The sequence below is a fragment of the Rattus rattus genome, chromosome 2 (assembly GCF_011064425.1).
Source record: "Rattus rattus isolate New Zealand chromosome 2, Rrattus_CSIRO_v1, whole genome shotgun sequence".
Taxonomy (NCBI): Eukaryota; Metazoa; Chordata; class Mammalia; order Rodentia; family Muridae; genus Rattus; species Rattus rattus.
The window spans coordinates 7,308,729-7,328,018 of record NC_046155.1 but is presented as its reverse complement, the minus strand read 5'-3'; the positions used below and the strand labels follow the sequence as shown (position 1 = coordinate 7,328,018).

General features: G+C 49.4%; 1 pseudogene; it reads left to right on the top strand.

The window, feature by feature from the left end:
• The first annotated feature begins 6,729 nt into the window (after window positions 1–6,729).
• LOC116893618 lies at window positions 6,730–14,749 on the top strand (annotated as a pseudogene).
• The last annotated feature ends 4,541 nt before the right edge of the window (window positions 14,750–19,290 follow it).

Here is a 19,290-nt window from a genome sequence, read left to right as displayed (position 1 = left end):
GCATTCAGGAGGTCTCTACCTACCTCCGCCCAGGAGTTCATCTGTGACCTTCACCCCACAAGGAGGGACAGGAGGCACAGCCCTCTCTCATGTGAAGGCCTCATTATTTTCTGGGGATGAGGGATTTATTTGTGTTCTTGACTCTGGTGGGTTTTTAAAAAAATGCCTTCGTAGGCTTAAAAAAATTAGTACCTATTGACTTCACAAAAGAGGGGACTGTGCCTTGGCGTTTCAATAAGGTTCCCGCTACACTTGATCATATTCACCTCTATTGCCCTGTTTGAAAGAAATTTTGTGTGTGTATGTGTGTTGTGCCTCTATGGAAAGGTGTGTGTTCATGTTCGTGTGTAACTGCAGGTGCTTGTGCCAAGGTGCCCTGTGAAGTCAGGGAACAGCCTCAGGAATTCGCCCTCTACCTCGTTTGAGACAGGGTCTCTTTTTTGGGGCTGTGTCACAGGGCTGTCTACCCTATGAGCCTCTGGCAAATCCTCTGTTTCTGCCTCTCATATGGCAGTGGGGGTGCTGATACTGTAGATATGTCCTTCCGTGCATGGCTTCTCCTTCACGTGGTGTCTTCGTCGGGGTTTCTATTGCTGTGGCAAAACACCATGACCAAAAGCAAGTTGGGGAGGAAAGGGTTTATTCTGCTTACACTTACACATCCCCGTCCCTCACTGAAGGGAGTCAGGACTGGAGCTCGAACAGGGCAGGACGCTGGAGGCAGAGCGATGCAGAGGCCTTGGCGGAGTGCAGCTCACTGGACTAGCCTGCTCCTCATGGCCGAGTCAGCTTGCTTTCTTATAGAACCCAAGACCCTCAGCCCAGGGATGATCCCCCCACTATGGGCTGGGTAACCCCACATCAATCATTATTTAAGAAACTGCTCTACAGGCTTGCCATCATACAGCCTATATATAGAGGCATTTCCTCAGTTGAGGCTCGCTGCTCTCTGATGACTCTAGCTTGTGTCAAGTTGACATAGCACTAACCGGGACCTGTGGGTTTGGAGATCTGAACTCGGGTCCTTCAGTTTGCACAGCAAACACTTTATCCTCTGAGCGATACCCCCAGCACTCTTGTTGCCTGTCTGTCCGCCTGTCTACCTGTCTGTCTGCCTGTCATCTGCCTTTCTTTGTTTCTTTGTTTCTTTTTTCTTTTCTTTTCCCTCCCCCCTGGATCCCACTTATAAAAGAAAGCATGCAACATTTATTCTTGTAAGGCTGACAAATCTCTCTTGTCGAATGTGTCTTCTTTATGGCTGCATTAAGACTATTTTGTTTACAAACCCTATATCCGTGTTCACCTGTTGCTGGACATCTAAGCTGATTGTATAACATGGAAACAGAGCCACAATGCAGAGAACCCAAGGCTCCTGGAGTGTTCTGAATAATAATTTTGGGTGGACATAGAGAGGCAATACAGCTGACTCATATGGTGGCTCTATTTTCAGGTTTTTGAGAGACCTCTGTACTGATTTCCATGGTGTCTGAACTAATTTACATTCCTACCAATAGTGTGGTGAGTTCCTTTCCCAATGCGTCCTTGCCAGCAGCTCTGGTTTGTTTTCTCGGTAGAAGCCCCTCTGACCAGGACAAGAAGTCTCAGTGCAGTTTCGACGCACATTTCCGATGCAGCTCTGGCCGGCCACCCCCACCCCATGTATTATTTAGGCATCTGTGCTTCTCTTGAAGGGCTATTCTGTTCACTTGCTCATTTCCTGATCGAATCATCTGCTCTCTTGATGTTCAATTTACTTTTAGACTTACTTATTTTATTTTTGTATAGAGTGTTTCCCTGCATGTACATGCATGCACAGTGCCCACGGAAGTCAGAAGAGGGTGCCAGTGAGGTGCCAAATCGTTTAAGTTCAGACTCCATTTTAGAGACCCTGACCTAAGTTTGAACTCAGGTAAACTAACAGACTGGTACTTAGCCTTAGTTTCCAAGTTGCCTCCCCTCTCCCCACAACAAAACCCAAGCTTAGCTCCAGTCTCTAGGCCAATCCCCAACAAGACCAGCATTTCCAAGTTATTCCCTCAACAAACCTGCACCCCAGGTTACAAGCCACCCCTTGCCTAATGACCACCAATGCAGAGGGGAACAGAAATTAGGTTTATGATAGGACTCCCAGCACCAGCCAATTATGTTAAAGGCCACAGTAGCTTTCCAATTAGGTGCTTGCACATGTACTCCCTGCTTGCTGCTTACTACAAAGCCTTTCCCCATAGGCATTCGTGGCTCCCCACCACCACCAAAACCTGTCCTGCATGACAGAGGAATGTTGCAGGGGGAGAGGGAGCGAGCTAGCTAGAATAGAATAAAGACCCTACTGTGAGTTGCATCAGATTGGCTCCTGTCTGTTTTGTTGGGATCACTAACATTTCCCTGGCACTACACCAGATACCCTAGAATCACAGACAGTTTGGCATGTGGGTCCTGGGAGTTGGACCCAGCTCTCTGCTTTTAACCACTGAGTCATCTCTCCTTTGGTATTTAATTTTAAAAGTTCATTATATATTCTGGATTCTAATTTTTTACTGGGTGAATAGCTGGCAATATTTCCCTCCCAGCCTGCAAGTATCTTTTCAGTCTGAAATGGTTTCTCTTGCCATCTAGAAGCTCCTTAATTTGAAGCGACCCCATTTGTAGTTTCTTGCTATTATTTTTTTCCTATGCTGCTGGAATCTAGATGATCTGAGTTTGACCCCCGGAACCCGCATGATAGTAATAGAGAACTGCTTCAGGCAAGTTGTCTCTGAACTCCATACATATGCCCCAGCATGCATGCACATACTCTCGGAATAAGTAAACAAGTGCGTGCGTGTGATTTTTTTTTTAAAGAAAAGGCATCTGAATGAAAGTATTTTCCATGTATGAACCAAGCTGCTTCCTGAAGACATGGCCTATTAGATGAAAATCCCAGTGACTGGATCCCTGCTTATGAGTTATTAGTCAGAGAGGTCGCAGAGGTCTCCAAGACATCACATGCTATTGCCATCCCCTTGTTTACTCACTGCACTCACATGGGAAGATCCTGTTTCTAAAGGCATGATGCAGGACACAGACATCAACCTCAAACCCACCAGGAAGCTTCCTTCGTGTTAGATAGCTTTTATACTGCTGGAAGGTACTATGCAGGCTGTGGAGGGAGAAAAGTTACCAAGGTCTTTCCCGCTGCTGGCTCCTGAGTGCCACGTACTGACCTGCCACACAAGAGCTCCCTGCTAGTGCAGTTGCTCTTTGACAGGGATTGAGAGCAGCCCCGTGAGAAGAAGTTCCTGTAATCCTGGTCAAAGACCGGTGGCTGGGGAAGTCAGGGTCCTTAGGGTAGACCCCTCATTTTTATTTTGTCAAATTGCCCTCTAAATATTTATATTTCTGATCATGGACATGGGCTACTCTTAGGTCAGAGAGGCTTCTTTTGTGGTGGGTAGCAGTCAGTGGGAAGATACATAACTGGTCACAGTGCTAGAGAGTGAGTGCTACTCAATAACAATAAGGAAAATGAAAAGAATAAAGCAGGTCCTCTCCAATCTAAAACAGAACAGTAGAATGAAGACTCAGTACAGACCAGCTCTCAGAGAGTGGGAAAGATGTGGGGATGAGCCATTAGAGAGGGAGTAGGAGAGTTAGCACAGATACCCATTACCAGAAGAGTTTAGCACATGAGAAAGTTGGCATGGAGAGAATAAAGCATCACTTGATGTTAGTCAGAAGTCCCTAGCACGGACAGACATAACCTATAGGTTCATAATCTTCCCCGCCATGTCATGGTGGAGAGACTCAGCACGGCACTGCAGTCACACAGCAGAGATCTACTCAAGAGATCCTTGAAGCTTCCAGCGAAGGACAGACAGATCCCTCCTTCTGTGAAGGTGAGGGGTGAGACACACAGGAATGCTCTGCAGTAAATATGACATAAACACCAGGAGGCTGAGTGTGGTGGCACACGCCCTTAAGCTCAGTACACAGGAAGCAGAGGCAGACAGATCTCTAAGCTTGAGGTCATTCCAGCATACTTTATCTCAAACAACAAACAATCAAACACAATGAAAAGAAGGAAAGAAGAGAGAGGGAGGGAGGGAGAGATAGATAGATAGATAGAGAGAGAGAGAGAGAGAGAGAGAGAGAGAAGAAGAAGAAGGAGGAGGAGGAGGAGAGAAGAGGAAGAGGAAGAAGGAGGAGGAGGAAGAAGAGGAGGAGGAAGAAGGGGAGTTTCTCTGGGATAGTTATAGAGAAACAGGTTGCAGAGAGAGAACAAGCTAGACACAAGTGAAGACAGAACAACCAGAGAACGAGAAGGAGCCTGGAGATGAGAACAAATTGTTAGCTTGGAGAGGAGGAGCTTTGAACTAGAACAACTGAGTTGACCGGGCAGCAAGTGCTCAGAAAGAACTAGAAAGGGTGAGCTTATTCAGCAGCAAGTCTCAGAGGCTGAAAACATTCTAGGCCTAAATAAGGTTGTACAGAGGCTAGAAGCTTTCAGGTCTAGGCCTAGGTTAGCAGACAATTGTCTGAGATGGCAATTAATACAGGAGATAAAAGTTACATTTACAGGAGGGCATTTGAAGCCCAGGCTCACCTTTTGATATTCGGGCCGAGGCTATAAACTGTCAAAACCTTCCAGTGGTGATACAGTTCTTCCAGCAAGACTCTACCTCCTAACGGTTCAATAACCTTCCCAAACAGTGCCACCAACAGAACACCAAGTGTTCAAATAGATGAGCCTAGGGGGGCATTTTTCATTCAGATTACTATAGTAGCACAAGAAATCAGTCAAAATGTGTAAATTCGAGGTCGGAAATTGCTTTTTGATTTATTTCTTATAATAAAATTCATTTATTTTTTGACAGTTTTACTGCAGGATGGTTAATGTTCAATGCTAACTTGACAGAATCTAGACTCCCAGGGGAGGTGGGCCTCTGGGCACATCTGCGTGGGATTATCCTTATTTCATTAACTGAGATAGGATGAACTGGCCACTGTGGGTGGCACCCCTCCCTGGCTTTGGTCCTGAACTGTGTAACAAGAGAGTGGGAGCTGAACAACAGCATCATTCATCAGTCTCTGCTCCCCGATTGTAGATGCCATGTGACCAGCTGCTTTAAGTTCTTGCTGCCTTATCATCCCTGACATGATGGGCTGTATCCAGGAACTGTCAGTCAGAGTAAACTGTTTCCTCCTTAAGATGGCCTTTGTCACTGTATTTTATCACAATGACAGGAAAGGAAACTGTGACACATGAGTAAAGCAGACAAATATAAAGCTATGACAGAGAGAGGGAGGGGAGGAAGCAGGAAGGGGAGGAGAAGAAAGAAAGGAAGGAGGGAAGGAGGAGTGCAGGGAGGAAGGAAGGGAGGAAGGCAGGGAGGAAGGCAGGATGTTAGGGGAGGAAGGGGAGGAAGGCAAGGGAGAAAGGCAGGGAGGAAGGCAGGAATGAGGAGTTAGGGAGGAAGGGGGAGGAAGGCAAGGAGTGAGAAGGCAGGAGGAAGGGAGGGGGAAGACAGGGAGGAAGGCAGGATAAGGGAGGGAGGAAGGCAAGGAATGAGGAAGTTGGGGGGAAGGGAGGAAGGCAGGGAGGAAGGCAGGGATGTTAGGGGGAAGGGAGGAAGGCAAGGAAGTTAGGGAGGAAGGCAGGGGAGGAGGGAACAAGGAAGTGAGGGAAGGCAGGGAGGAAGAAGGGGGAGGAAGGCAGGGAGGAAGGCAGGGAGGAAGGTAAGGAGTGAGGAAGGCAGAAGGAAGGCAGAGAGGAAGGAAGGTTGGAAGAAAAGGAAGAAAAGGAGAGAAGAATGGAATAGAAAGACGAAGGGGAAGCAGAGGGAGGACGAATGAAGAATCGGATGCATTCAAACAATGAGACGCACTACAGAGCAGCAATGATTGTGAAAGAACTACACGCCTAGTAGAGTGGAAAATAAGAGTCCATTTTTTGTACGTGTGAGTGTTTTGCCTGCATGTGTGTGCACATGTGCATGCAGTGCCCTCCCGAGAGGAGTATACCAGATACCCTGAACCTGGAGTTACAGGTGGCTATGAGATGTCGTGGAGGTGCTGGGAGCTGTACCAGGGCCCTCTTTGAGAGCAGGCAGTGCTCTTAACTGCTGAGCCATCTCTCCAGCTCCCGGAGAGTCTGTGTTTCATACAAAAAGAACCTTAGAGCTCGTGTAAATAACTTGTTGCACATGTCCATGCAAGCAACCCTGATTAAACTTGTGGACACATGTACACTGAAAGTAGAAGGGGGACTAACTGGGGAGAGGAAGGTGATCATTGGGAATGGGAGATGACAAAAGTGGGCGGGTTGAATAGAATAAAAATATATATGCATGAAAATGTGTGTGTGTGTGTGTGTGTGTGTGTGTGTGTGTGTGTTGGGGGAGCCTAGAAAATCCTGAGTGAACATGAAGCTTCTGTCTCCACAGTGGACGGGAAGATCAATACATGGCTGTTAGAGAACAACAGGGGAGGAGCAAGGGGAACTAAAGATAAGGCTTCTGTTTTGCAGTAGAGAACAAATGGGATTTCCCCAGCATCGCTCCTAAACACACACAAGAAAGTGACCATGTGCTCCAGGCAGCCAGCACATAGATATAAGAGTTCCTGGAAAGGAGGTCTCCATATTCATACACCTCCCTCTCCAGCTGCTCCTCTGACCACCTCCACTTCTAACCAATTACCAGAACCACGAGCTGCTGTGGCTGTCCTGGAGGCTGTGGCTCCAGCTGCTGCAAGCCTGTGTGCTGCTGTGTGCCTGTCTGTTCCTGCTCTAGCTGTGGGGCTGCAAGGGAGGCTGTGGCTCCTGTGGGGGCTGTGGCTCCTGTGGGGGCTGCAAGGGAGGCTGTGGCTCCTGTGGGGGCTGCAAGGGAGGCTGTGGCTCCTGTGGGGGCTGCAAGGGAAGCTGTGGCTCCTGTGGGGCTGCAAGGAGGCTGTGGCTCCTGTGGGGGCTGACCCTGTGGAGGCTGTGGCTCCTGTGGGGCTGTAGCTCCTGTGGGAGGCTGTGGCTCCTGTGGCTCCTGGCCCTGTGGAGGCTGCAAAGGGGCTGTGGCCCTGTGGAGGCTGCAATTCTTGCTGCTGCCAGTCCAGCTGCAATCCTTGCTGTTCTGGTTGTGGGCCTTCATGCTGACCATCAAGCTGCTCTCTTCCCATTTGCTGCCAGTGCAAGATCTGAGGTTCTGATCAGAGGCCCAGGTCATCTCATCTATTTGAGGTTTCTAGAGATGAGTCTAGATTGCACCTCAGAACACTGAGGCTCTAATCTCACTTTGTGATCCAGAAGGTCTCTTCTTGATCTCCAAAGCTGGACATCCATGTGATGAACAACAGAGGCGTGTACAGTCCTCCTGCCCATCCTCTCTAATGGGGAACCCAGATCCTGCTCCATGTCACCCAGGATGGGAGTACTTTTCCTGACATCTGCAGGCCCCTAGAGCCCCACCCATTCTTCCATGCCAATAGCAGGAAGGCCGCCCTACCATAAGGTGTGCTCACCGCCAGCTTCTGTGACTGCTTTCTCTCTTTAGTTTTGCTTTGCTTTTCTGCATTTGGCCCAAATGGGGGCACTGAAAAACATGAAATAAACAAATAAACACCCTTCTTGTGCATATGATACAGTACTTACAGTGGTTTTTAAAACCATCTTCAGCCCAACAAATGAACCCACCTACACCTATCCCCTACACCCTCCCACACACAGTCCCCCCTATACTTTATCTATATACTAACTTGAAGATTGATAATGATGCTAGACACTTTCCAGGAAGTCCTGGTGGCCACAGCTGCCAGGAAATCACAGCACTGCCTTTTTGAGGAAAGGAGAGCTGAGGGGTTTTACCAAAGATTAGCAGGAGAAGACACCAAGGGACCAGAACCTTCAGGATTCCTCTCAGGAGCTGGTGTTGGGAACGAAGGAGGAGACTGTGCACATGGACATGGGGAGCAGGGTGAGTGATCCTTCCAAACAAATGTCCAGGAGTCAGAAGGACCCTTGCTTGAGGATAGCTGTAGCACCCACAGGCTTGATGGATGGGTGGTGGGAGGGCCTGGGCTCTGCTGTCAGGAGTACATGCATGCACACTTTGGCAAGTTGTCTGTTCTTGACACCTCTGCTCATCTGCAAAACAGGGACATCGGTGTCCCCATACTGGGTGTGATGGTTTGTATTTACTTAGCTCAGGGAGCAGCACTATTAGAAGGTGTGACCTTGTTGGAGTAGGTGTGCCACTGTGGGCGTGGGCTTTAAGACCCTCGTCCTAGCTTCCTAAAAGCAGTCTTCTCCTGGCTGCCTTTGAAACAAGAGCTGGAACCTCAGCTCTTCCAGCCCCATGTCTGCCTGGACACTGCCGTGCTCCCACTTTGATGATAATGGACTGAACCTCTGAATCTGTAAGCCAGCCCCAGTTAAATATTGTTCTTTAGAAGAGGTACCTGGATCATAGTGTCTGTTCACAGCAGTAAGACCCTAACTAAAACACTGGGTAAAGAGGAAATGGCCGAACCATGCAGAGTGTGCAGCATACACATGCATAGGCACATGTGAAGGACATGGGACAGAATCAGTACCACTGAAACCATGGTTTGAGGAATGTCCTGGGAGGAACCAAGGAGTGTACCAAATGCTGCTGGAGTTTGCTTATTTAAATGATACTAAGTGAGGGTGAGTCTGGAGGTGCCTTCTCTATTCGGGGATTGTTAAAAGATAAACCAAACACAGAGGCCTGGAAGATGGACAGCTGAGCTCACAGATCATGTGGCTGCTGGCTCAAGGCTCAGCGTCGGTCTCTTGGTTTGGGTGGCGGGTTTGGAAACCTTCTTGGCTCAGTGTGTATGGCATGAAGACTGTTGGCCTGTGTAGTCCTTGCTGCTGTGTTAACCAAACAGCTACACACTCAGACTTCAAGCCACATGCAGTTTAATCTCATAGAGTCAGCATTTCTCAGGCCCAGTTGGAGGTAAGCTGTGTTCTCTCCCCAAGGGTGCACTGAAGCCACTGCCGAGCTGTACCTTGTGCTTGGAGCCCCACCCAGAGCTCAGAGCCTTCTACCAGGTATGTTCTTTAAAGAGTTAAGTTTTTGTTATAGTATGAAGTTCCTCATTTTCCTGAGAGTTGTCCGACAGTGACTCTCCTCATCAGCTGAAGTGTCCTTGTCCTGTTAGCCATTTGCAGCATCTTCTTTGGCCGCAGTGTCTTCCTGACATCGCCCTTCCAGGCCCTTGGGATGGTGGGTTTTGGTTGTCTGGATTCAGATGCCCAGACTTGGTGAGACACAGGGAAGTTTCAAGAGAGGGTGGATGTGGAGTAATGATGGGGGAGGGGAAGGCAAGGCCTGAACGTGCACGCAACTGTTCAGTGGGCTCGGTCTTGATGGAGGGGAGTAGAAAGGAGCGGGGAATCAGTGTGTGTACACATGTATGTGTGCAAGCTCCGTCTTCCCCCTCATTCATAGCTGCCATTGCCATGGCCAGACTCCAGGTTCTTCAGCCTTTCACCGTGGACTCAACACCAGTGACTCTTCAAGGAGGCTCCAGGCCTTCAGCACTTGACTGAGCCTCTATCAATTGGTCCCCCTTGTTCTGCAGTATCTAACATCTTGGGCTGATCGACTACCAGATTCTCTGCCTCTCCCGCATGCAGAGGACCATTGTTGAATTACCCAGCCCTTGTGGTGTAAGCCAGTTCAATAAACTCACCTTTATGATAAATATGTGTTATTCTAGTTCTGTTCTCCTAAACACTGCCAACTAATACACCTATTTTAGAGCTCACCTGATTGGTCTGGGAGCCCCAGGACAATGTCTTCTTGGATCAGATTCACTAACAAAAGGTCTTAATAACACCTGCAAACACCCCCCTTTCTGACAGATAGGCCATCATTCCGTGGGTGCAGTCTCTCCATACCACAGGTTCCATTCATTCATAAGGGGAATTGATAAAAAAAAAAGTGAGTCATTTCTACAACTTTGCTGTCACAGGAAAGGCATGTTATATTCATAGCATCAGTGGGCTATCCAGAAGGTGGTATTCAAGAGAGGTCAGTGTGTGGATCTGGAGGTCAGAACATCCATACATACAGAAGTTATTAACTCCGGCAATAGCAACAGGTAGAAAGCCAAGACTCTTGGCAGGGACTGCACTTTCTGTCAGCATGGAAGAAATGACTGAAGGCAGCTCATTAGCCTTCAGCTTCCCCAAAGACTTCTGGAACCACAGCTCTTGGGGGGGGTGTAGCAGGAAAATGTGAAGAGTGAGGTCAAATTTACCACATGAGAAAGATGGTTCAGTGGCAAAGAGGCGCACTGCTCTCCCAGGATATCTGAGTTCAGTTCCCAGCAACCAGGTCAGGCAGCTCAGAACTGCATGTAACTCCAGCCCCAGCAAAACCCAAACTCTGTCTTCTGGGGGCACCCGCGCACACACGTGCACAGTGTGTATGTACACAAACAAATAGATAGAGATAAAGAACTTCACAAATTACCGTGTGAAAGCATTTAGAGAGATGGCTCTGCAGTTAAGAACACTGGCTGCTTTTACAGAGGACCAAGGTTTGATTCCCAACACCCACAAGGCAGGTCACAATCATCTGTAACTTCAGCCCCAAGACATCTGACAACCTTGTCTGGTTCCCACAGGCACCAGGCACATGAGTGGGAGATATATATCCATACACGTTAAATAAATAATTCCTAAAAATTATTAAAAGGGTAAATTAAAAAGCGATCACGTGAAAGAAACCAGTGGGCATCAAGGAAGACTGAAAACTCTCTGCTAGAGGCCAGCATGATACACAGTGACGAATGCACAAAAAGGCATAGGCCGTACAAAAGCCTTGGAAGGCCCCAGGCTGACAAGAGTGGGTACCCTGAGCTTCCAGCCTATATCCCAGCTCCTGCCCTCGTTTTCCCTCGGAAGTGCACTTTTTCTTAACGAATTGCCCCTACTTTTAGGGGCAATACATGTCTCCATTCAGTTTCTTCTTTTAAGTTTTTTTTTATTGATTCTTGGTGAGTTTCACACCATGCACCCAGTCCCACTCACTCCCCTCCACCCTGGCAACCTCCCCCGACCTAATAAAAAGCACACACACTAACAAAGCATAGAAAACAGCTCCTCATGGAAGCTGTTGTGCGTAGTGTGCCCCACAGTATAACCCTCTCTTCACACATCTTCACTTCACATTGCAACGAGTCATCGGTCTGGTTTGAGGTCTCTGGATCCTCACTGGGACTCTTCAGGGTTATCCCGTTGTTGCCCTGTGTCATGGAGATCCTGGAGTTTTGGATCAGCAGGCCTGGCTCTTCCGTTCACCCCAACAGTTCACAAATGAGGTGGATTTGGAGGTGAGCCAACTCAAAGCCCTGGATCTGGACTTGGGGGCCCGCTGAGCTGGTCAGCCCACCTGCTCTCCCTTGTCTTCACCACCAGGGGGAGTCCTCCAGCACTGCTTGGGCTAGCTCGCCCAATGCCACTATAACAGGAAGGGTTACTCTCATGCTTTCATGCCCTCGGGGCTGGGTCACCCACACCTACACCTCCAGAACCAGCTCGGCAGTGTTGCCCAGTGAGGACGGAGGTCCACTCTTCCAAGTGTCACAGCCTGCAAGAGCGTGGGCCAGGTCTCCCGCTTTCGCGCCTGGGGGCTGGCTCCCCAGTGCCTTTGCCATGAGGACCAGCTTCACCATGTTGCTCAGTCTAGGTGCCGGCCCACTCTCCTGAGTACCACAGCCAGTGAGGGGCAGGCAGTGAGTTAGCGCTCCTGTGCTCATGCCCTTGGGGTGGGGTGGCTCACTCATTACCTCACTACTAGGGCTAGCTCTACTGTGCTACCCAGGGGAGGTGCAGGGCCCCGCTCTGGCAGGAGCCGTTCTTCCATGTTCTTATGACTCCCCAGGACAGCTTTCTCTATTGTCAGGGGTAGAGGAGGGAGGTGGGGAGGGCATACCTCAGCAAACGCACAACCCCACAGCAGTTGTCCATTCAACTCCTCATTGCAGTGCACGGGAACCTGGCGATCTTGTCAGACACCTGCCAGAATCTGATATTCAATGTCAACAGACAGCTACTAGTTAAAAGGTAAGCTTATATTTTTGATCTCTTAAAGTATTCTACCAATTCTGGGGGCATCTGAAAGGATGAATGTCCCTCCCACCTTTCATCCTCCCTTCCCTCCCTTCCTCCCTCCTTCCCTCCCCCTTTCCTTCCTGTCTTCTTTCACTTTCCCTGGGAGTACATGGAACCATTTGGCCCAGGATGGTGACTCTCAGCCCTCTGGGGACATATGCCCCAGTTACAGCTGTGCTCACACAGAGGTAGCCAAGATATGGCAGAATTCATGTGGTCACAGCCAAAACGGCTCTGACACCATTGATAGCAACACCCTCATTGTTGCCCCGGGGGCAGGGACACATAGGGCTGCTTGATCTCCCAAGCATCTGCACTTCCTAAGATGTTTTCTGGTGGCCAGAGCTTTGCGTAACCTCGTTTTCCCATCCCCAGAGTTCCTTGTTAATTTCGCTCTAAGCTCCACAGAGTTGGGTGAGTCTGGTTCATCGTACTCTTCCGACTCTGGATCTGTCCTGTCATCTTACTGCGCTAGGGGCGTCCGACTTTCCAATACTAAGAAACCTAATCACCAGGGAGGGAGCCGCTAGGTGAGCAGCCGCTTGATTTCTGCGTATTTTACTAACAGCGTACGTGGTGTCTTCAGCCACAGGCTCTTAGCCACCAAATTCTTGTGAGTCACCAAGAGCAATGACAATAGCCGGTACTTGTAGAAATGTTTAACCTCAATCTGGGGCTTCAACCCCATCTTTGCATATTCAGTTCCTGAATAAAACACACATACAACCTTTGTATTTATCAAAAGCTTTAATCAACACTAGAGCTGGGCAGATCCATGTTATTAGGACTATTTCCCTGCCCATAACCCCACTATGTGATTTGCTATGTTTTGACTGGGCTGCTCTTAGCTCCAGTTAGCCAGCTTGTGTGGCCACTATTTTAAGGTATTACTCCTTAGCGTCTTCTCCTCTCTCCATTTTCCTTTCTTCCTCTGGTGGTCTCCTCAGATTTCCAGGCCTAGAGCCTCAACCCCCACCTATGTCTCTTCTTCCCAGCTCTTGGCTATGGGCATCTTTATTTAACCAATAGTTTTAAATTAAGGAGCGAGGTCCTATTGTACCTGCGAATTCTCTCCTTCCTGGCAGCAAGGCAATCCAGTCTTAGGGGCCAGTATTTAGCATTACACTACAAGCAGCAGCAGACCAACCCACTATATCCTTGTCTAAGGGGGTGGAGGGGGTCTCCAGGACACCTTGGACCAAGAGCTCAAAGAGAAGAATCCTACACCTGGCAGAGGGCAACCTGTGGCTTCTGGGAGGAACATTATCCTCTGAATAGGGAATATAAATAAACTATTTTATGCAAAGCTTATAAACTAGTAGTGTTCAGAAAATGTGATTTTCAAATAAACACAAGGTTATGAAGAGTTACTGTGAGACTCGGCATGGAAGACCTGTAGTGCCTTAGTAACAGGATGGATGATACTTACCCTCTTATGAAGGGTGCTATGGAACAGTGTAAGTGATTTCCTGACAGGTAAGTCTGGACTTCAAAGGTGAAGAAAACGGATGGAGAATGACCACAGGAAAGCTTTGAATGGTGTCTTCCCAACTGTGTAGATCTTCCCCAGGGGCTGCCAACTGCAGAGAATGGGTTTCTGCCACCCAGCAATGTGCAGTGGCCATGCCAGAACCTCAAGTCAGATCATTAAAAGCTTAGGGAAGAAAACAGTGTGAGTAGGAAGTATGTCACAAAGTAAAGCAACGTTTGTGTTATTTTAAGTCACAGGCAATGTCCCTGTGGAGAGTATAAAAATAGACATAAGGAAGAGCCCTCAGGCCAGTCAGTCACCTAGGACAGGAATATAAAAGCCCCAGACTCAGGAGGCTCTGTACCTGCACACCTTCCTCTCCACCTGCTTCACTACCTACTCCACCTAAGCCAAACACCAGAACCATGACCTGCTGTGGCTGCTCAGGAGGCTGTGGCTCCAGCTGTGGGGGCTGTGGCTCCAGCTGTGGGGGCTGTGGCTCCAGCTGTGGGGGCTGTGGCTCCTGCTGCTGCAAGCCTGTGTGCTGCTGTGTGCCTGTCTGTTCCTGCTCCAGCTGTGGGGGCAGCAAGGGAGGCTGTGGCTCCTGTGGGGGCTGCAAGGGAGGCTGTGGCTCCTGTGGGGGCTGCAAGGGCGGCTGTGGGGGCTGCAAGGGAGGTTGTGGCTCCTGTGGAGGCTGCAAGGGGGGCTGTGGCTCCTGTGGGGGCTGCAAGGGAGGTTGTGGCTCCTGTGGAGGCTGCAAGGGGGGCTGTGGCTCTTGTGGGGGCTGTGGCTGCTGTGGGGGCTGCGGCTGCTGTGGGGGCTGCAAGGGGGGCTGTGGCTCCTGTGGGGGCTGCCAGTCCAGCTGCTGTCAGTCCAGCTGCTGCAAGCCCTGTTGCTCTTCAGGTTGTGGGTCTTCCTGTTGCCAATCCAGCTGTTGCAAGCCCTGCTGCTGTCAGTCCAGCTGCTGTCAGTCCAGCTGTTGTAAGCCCTGCTGCTGTCAGTCCAGCTGCTGCAAACCCTGCTGCTGTCAGTCCAGCTGTTGTAAGCCCTGCTGCTGTCAGTCCAGCTGTTGCAAGCCCTGCTGCTGTCAGTCCAGCTGTTGTAAGCCCTGCTGCTGTCAGTCCAGCTGCTGTGTCCCTGTGTGCTGCCAGTGCAAGATCTGAGGTTTACTAATCCCACAGACCAGCTCTCTCCAGACAGAAACAGGAGCAGCAGCCCGGAGCTCTGAGGTTCACCCACCCCTGGGTCTTCAGTCTTTGGTCTTGAAGCTGCATCTCCAGACTGAGGGATGTGCCCTGGGGTGGAGAAGAACTCTGGCTGGAAGCTCACTCCTCATTCCACACTCAGTGGATCAGATCTTCATCCACTTCCTTCGCTCCAATCTCCAAGACTCTGACTTCCTTGGCCCCTGGCCTCACCTGGAGGCTACATCAAGTCCACAGGTAGGTGGCAGACTGTGGAGGTCACCACAACCTGGGGTCCCAGGGAGCTGTGAATTCCTTTCCACCCAGCATTGTCCTGGCCAGACCCATCTCCACATGACCTCCTCTGTGTTTCTGAGCTTCCTCATTTCTCTGTCTGGGTGAGCACACTGTGCCCTTGATACAAACATCCTTCAATAAACATTCTCTGCCCACTGTACTTCTCATGTGGTTCTTTGTTCTAGTAACTGACCAGCACTATGCTCCCATACCTATCTTCTGCCCAGTCCTCCTCTGAGCCTCCTCTGAGTCCTAGAACAGTGTGCATCATTCTGTCTGGTCCCCTTGTGAAACCAACCTGAGCACACGCAGCAGAGGACAGTGGAGGCTAGAGAACCAAGGCCGTGCCTTCAGAGTCTTGGGTAACTTTGAGAGGGGACAAAGGGACAACCAAGAGTACACAATACAGGTGACAAGGCCTAGCTTAGCTCCACACTTGCAAAATGAGAGCTGAGCCCCAGAGGGCTTCAGCAAGAAGAAAGGTTGGGGGCGCTCAAGGCCTCTAAGGGGTGCTTGAAGCAGGAACCTGCCTTGTTAGGGAAGGCCAGGAAACAAGCTTGAAATACTTTCTTTTCTTTAGGTCCTAAGAGCCTTGGGTATCACACCAAGATGTTCTCAAAACCGATCTGAAACTCATGCAGGGTTACTGAAAAGCCTGAAGCAAGGGTCAGGGAGACATGATCGAGTATAGATACTGGCCCTCAAGGTGGGAGTTCTGTGGAGAAGGGGTCCAGACAGCTCTACAGATGGGCATCAGCTGGGAATTGAAGGCAGAAGGTCAACATGGTACAATGAAAACAAGGTAGGGAGGAAGGGGAACCAGCTAAAAAAATGGAGTAGGAGGTGCTTGCACCAACGTACACTGTGTTTGCATACACATACACGCTATGTATATGAGTATGTGTACGTATATGAGTACATATACAGACATGCACACTTTATATCTGCTACAAATACACTGTGCATAATGCACACACTATATATATATATATGTATAACTATACGTGCATGCAAGCACACTGCATATTGCATCATGAACACCACATACACGAATATATGCACACACAAATACATTCTACACATGCCATAAGCCTATACGCACTGCTCACATAAGTCACCCACGTGGTTTTGAGGGAGGGCTCCTTGTGACAGATCTGGATGTACATTCTTGGCCGGGGGTCAGGGAAACCAGACAAACAAACCTTTAGCCACTGATCCCCAGCCGCAGAGCTGAGTTAGCAGGACTGTGATTATGGGTATGAAAGTACAGGCCGAGTGAGTGGGCAGGTCAGCAACCCTGTCTGAGCATGATGAATTTATGTGTGAGCTACAGGGAGGTGAGCAGGCTGATGACCACGCGTCAGGTGGGAACCACGGGAACGGGCAGACAGGTTGGTGACCATGCGTGTAAGCCACAGGCAGAGTTAGCAGCCATGTATGGGAGCTGCCATGGTTTCTTTCTCTTCCACCCACCATCTCCTTGTGTTCTTTAGAGAATCTGCCTCATGGAACAATCCACTGGAACCGTGTAAGAGAAGGGCCCCTGGGCTGTAGTGCTGATGTACCGAGGACAGACAGCACCTCTGCTGAGCTATAGTGAGTTCCCTCTGCTCTGGTTCATCATCACGGCTTGCCCATTTCCCAGTATGTGTGATTTGTGACTGTCATCTTATCTAGCAAAAGAACAAATGGCACATTAGTGTGAGAAAGGGTCTTTGCAGACTAAATGAACGATCTTAAGGTGCAGAGAGGTCCCTGGTATATCTGTGTGGTCTCCACATGCCACAGTAAGAACTTTTACAGAGAGCACAGACAGACAGATGTCCAGAAAGATCAGCAGACAGACATGTCAGGGAACATACCTGTGTGGCTGAGGAGGCAAATCGCAGTCATTTGATCACAAATCAGGAAATGTCAATCACATGGAATGACCCCGTGCTCTCCAGCAGAAGGGACCCTGCTAACCCTCAGCTTCAGGCTTCTGTTGCCAGAGTCTAGGAGAAAATGTCAAGAGATACAAAGTGCTCCACTGGGGTCACTTGTTAAGGGATCATGGAAAACAAATGAGACGTTGGTATCGGGGAACAGAGGCTGCTCCGATGGTACTGGGACACAGGAACATGCAATGCAGCTAAGACAGACTTAACCACTTAGGTCTGGAAACGCATTGAGATACTAAACAGAAAAGGCCAAAAAGCCTGGAATAGAGTGTTGGTGGCTATGTGGGACTCTGCCGAAGAGGTCTGAGAAAGAAATGGTAGTTATTAGAAACCAGAGGACAGGCAATCGCGTTATATGCAGGTGGACCTGGTGCCAAGGAGGTCAAAGCAGATCTCGTGAGTGGTTAATGTAAATATTTAGCTGAGGATATTTCCAAGCCAAGCATTAGAGACTTGGCTTGTTTTCTCTTTCTGCTTGCAAGGGGTGAAAGAGACCATTGAGGAAGAACTTGCTAAGTCATTCTGCCTATCAAGACTGCATGCATGCTGAGATCCCTTGTTTTTTTTTTTTTTTTTTTTTTTTTTTTCTGGAGCTGGGGACCGAACCCAAGGTCTTGCACTTGCTAGGCAAGCGCTCTACCACTGAGCTAAATCTCCAACCCCCTGAGATCCCTTGTTAAAGATGCATGTCCCTCGGAAACAGCCTGATCAGCTGCTGAATTGTCTGACTGGGCGTGCAATGCACGGAACTGGTCAGCCTCCTCAGAAGCAGCCTGGAGCAGAGATGAGGCAATGGGGAATGATCCAAAAAGGCTTCTCCTTCTTCATGATGTGAGTTCCTGTGGTATGCATGAGAAATCCACTTGATTCCAGAGCCATTCACAGTAGGAGGGGTGAAAATTTGAGTAAGAAATGCTTCCTCCCACTCTCCCAGGTTCACATATTTGAACACTTGGTCCCCAAATAGTGGAGAAGCTTGTGAGGTGTGGCCTCATTGGGAGAAAAGGTCACTAAAGGCACAGACAGTGTAAAGACTTGGGCCATTTCCAGTGGCTCTTCCTGCTGCTTGTGTGAGCTCTCGGCTTCCTGATGCTACAACCAGGCCTGCTCCTTCCTTCTGTTCCTCACCTCCACAACGGGCTCTGATCTCTCTGGAACACAAGCCCAAATAAACTTTCCCATAAGTTACCCTGATAGTGACATTTCACCACGGCAATAAAAAGGCAACTTAGACAAAGGAAAATGAAGTGGGGATATCTGTACTTTTCCAGGTAGGGAATGGCTGGTAAAACTCCTGAGCTGCTGGGCTGCTGCCCTTCCAGAGAGAGAGGAAGGGGGCTCGAGGGTGGCCTGGAGTCCAATGGAATCTTTGTGGTCCCACTGTAGGGTTCTTACCTAAAACTTCAGTCCCTAATTAAATTTGCCTGGCAGGATCTCAGACTTGCTGGGGATAGGTTTATCTTTGATTTCTTCTCACGTCTCCTCTTTGGGAATGAGAGTGTTTGCACATGTCATCTTCTGTCCCCTATGCCATAGAGCACTGACATCACGGTCCAAGGTAGATCCTGCCCAGAGTCTTGCCAGAATCTGTTCTGGGTGGTTTAGGTGATGGCAATGGAGGTTTGAGAGCTAACGGTGCTCTGTATAGATTTGTACTCACTTCTGCTGGCCTCAGATGTTGGGGGTGGGTGAGTGTGATGGTTAAGCTTGTTTGTCAAATTAATGGGATTAAAAATCACCTAAGAGAGGGTCTGGTGGCTGCAGGTCAGGTAAGCAGTCACTGCTATGCACACTGGTGTGGAAGAAACGGGTGCTGGGTGGCTGGGGGTCATCCCAAGGGAGGTCGAGGCTGGCCTCTCTATGACAGGGGTGCCTCGGGCACCAGGCTTCTATGTGAACCCAATTAGAATCCCCTGGCCCAGGAAGACCCTGGCAGAGCCTGGGGATTCTCACTACTCAGGGATTTGTTCTGCTGAGGCAGAGGGTTCACCTGAGCTACGTTTCTCAAAGTGGAGATCACGCTCCCACCCCACCTCTCAGACTTTCTGAATCAGACCCTGCTGTGTCTGACTCAGCAGACATCCTCCATGTTTGAATGGTTTGATGCAGATGGTCATGCAGGAACCCTACCATCACACAGCAGAGGCCTCAGTGGACACATCTGAGGAGTTCCATCACAGGGCTGGCCTTCGCTGCAGTCCTCAGATGGTAGCCGATAAGGTCTGGGACTGTGATTGGTTGAAAGTTTTTACTGCCTAAGGTGAAATTTTGGTGTTGGAGAGA